Here is a 2947-nt window from a genome sequence, read left to right as displayed (position 1 = left end):
CACTCCTTTCCCTTTGACCAATATTTTTATTTTCATTAATTCTATGAGCACAACTAGTAATAATGCCTTCATCACACAGTATGCTCAAAGAATCATTTGTATCCTCATGATCAACTATATTAACTTCATCACTAACTTGAGATTCATCAAACATATCACTCACATCTCAAGTAGTAGATCACAGTCTCGTTGATCATTGTACACACCCTCACTAGTTATTGGCAACTCATATACCAACATAGACTCACCCTGGTTTTCACAAGGGTCAACTAGTGCGTGAATACTCTTATTACATGGCAATGGAACCTTAGTCAAGTCATAGGTGATAGCACTAGTATAACGTCCTAGAAAACGGGGTAGCCCCAAGCTAACCCTTTGAGCCATTTTCATTTAGTTCAACACAAATCAATGGGGTTTCCATAAATAACCCTCAAATATCAACAGAGTAATCATTATTCAAGAATAAAAGAATTTCAGAAAGATAATAAAATATGACTTATTAGTCAACTCTCAACATCTATACTAGTCTGACAAGCCTCTAAGAAAATCAATAAAACCAGCGAGCCATTAAGACATGCCCCAACTGACTCATACTCAGTTATCAAATGTAAATAATTTCGTGAAACTAACATTAGACATCACGTCCTCGGAACATGAGGACTCACCACAACAGAGGATGTAGAACAGCGTTCCCGAAGAATCACTGTCGAACCTAGAACTGAGCACCTGAACCTACATTTCGAGAAAATGCAGCCCACATTTGAAGATATGGGTCAGTACCATGGAAAGGAACCGAGTATATGGAGTTGTATGTAGTTGTATAAACATCATCATCATAAATATTTATAAGAAATATGCAGGATGTATAAAAGACTCACATAGCCCAAAAAAATCATCATAATCATGAGAGGATGAAATAAGTACAATAACATATGTGAGTCATCATATAATTTGTGAATCACTTTCAGTTCATCAAGAATATCAATTCTCATAATGTAATATCATTTAAATATTTCAAAAGAATAACTTTCACAATTCCACTTTCAAATCACTTCACCATTCACCATAGACACAAGACCGACATAAACCATGTGAGCTACATGGAGTCCAATGTACAACCCACGTTGGGGAGAGCCGTCCTATCCTTGCCATCGGAGTAGGACTATCGATATCAAATCCACACAAACTAGTGATCACTATATAAATCAGCCTCAGACTTACTCCTACAGGGGCACGTAGTTCTAGGGAAGTAAGGTCACTTTATACCTCCCACTCGGTGCTAAATATTTCTCCTGGAGTTAGCTCAGATCATTTCAAAGACAATCCACAACAAAATAATTTCAGTAATATATAAATATACATCGGGAGCCGTCATGCTTTCCATCTATCAAAATCAACCACGTTGTGGATTTCTTTCACACTCGAGTTCAAAATAACTCCGTTAAGACCAAAAGGTCAAATCATTCAAAATATCTCAAATATTCAACATCAACGTGCTTATAACACACACTTTCTCAAAAAAACACAATTTCCAATGGGGATTCACGACCCAAATACCAAAATCATGATAAATATCATTCAAGATTCATGCTTTATATCTCCACACATGTAAATTCATCTTTCAAAATCATAAATATCAAGATTTTACAATAATCATCATAAGATATGGGTTCATGCTTCAAATTCGTCAAAATCAAATAAAAATCATGCCTTTGTAAAGAAAATTACTTTTGGGCACAAGAACGAAAAAGAGTTCTTGTTGAAAAACCCTACATACCTTGAATGATGAACTTTTTAGATCGATACTCATTTTTGAGATGTTAATCGTGCCTTTGAATGATGGATCTTGGAGTTCTTGAACTAGGAACTTGGAATCTTGAATAAATTTGCAGAATTAATGGTGAACTTTGGAGGTTCTTGAAGTTAGATGTAGGAGATTAGGGTTTTCTTTTTGAGGGAATTTGATGAAATATAACATATAATGCTTCTAATAGGCTTTAATATAGGGTTTGGATGGATTTTGGGTGAGGAGAAATGACCAAAATGCCCCTAAAAATCAAATAATTCTCGAATCTGTCCTTTGGTAGGACTGTTTTGATAGTCTAAAGTAGATCAACCAGAACGTTTTACTCTGATATCCAAATTAGATGAAACCAATTTCATTAGAAAGAGGAGTCTCATATCTTTTCGTTGATATATAGTATCTCACCCAGATCATTGTGTACGAGGAGTTATGATTATTTGAAGTTGACCTAAAAATTCATTTTTGATAGGCTGAATGAAGTAGATCGACCATAACTTTTTGCTCCGATAGACAAATTGGAAGAAACCAATTTCATTGGAAAGAGGACTCGCAGTGCGTTTCATTTATTTATAGTAGATCGCCCAAATCATTATGTACAAGGAGTTATGATTGTTTAAAGTTAGAGCAAAATACGCCAGGCCTCAGTACTTTTTCCTGCACGTTTTACTGTTCACTACTATTCATGGTTCGATCAGAATATTCATAACTCGGGTGTCTATTTTGGATGATACACATATTGTTGGAAAGATTATTTGATACTCTACACAATGGTGGGTCATAATCTAAGACATTCCGCATGGAAATTTTTTAATTCATTCTAGAAGATAAAACCCAACACGTTTACGCATAAAATTTCAACAAAAAATTTTCTAGGGTATTACAACTAGATGGACACAAATCATTCTTACACGAAGAATCAATTTCTTCATCTAAAGGATCAAGTAGTGCTGCGTACTTACAACAAGAGTTTGGTTTTCATGCAACCTAACAACATCAAGAGTATTACAAAAGGAAGACTCATGCACTTCTACTCTATGAAAAGCTGCAACTACTCCCATTTGGCTATTACTAGCCATATCATTCTAAGTTTGTAGGAGTGTAGGAGATAGCATTTTTATGATTTGAGGTCTTCACTTTGATATG

This window comes from Capsicum annuum, unplaced genomic scaffold (genome assembly GCF_002878395.1).
Source record: "Capsicum annuum cultivar UCD-10X-F1 unplaced genomic scaffold, UCD10Xv1.1 ctg3318, whole genome shotgun sequence".
NCBI lineage: Eukaryota > Viridiplantae > Streptophyta > Magnoliopsida > Solanales > Solanaceae > Capsicum > Capsicum annuum.
The sequence above is the reverse complement of the archived record's forward strand: the minus strand, read 5'-3'. Positions refer to the sequence as shown.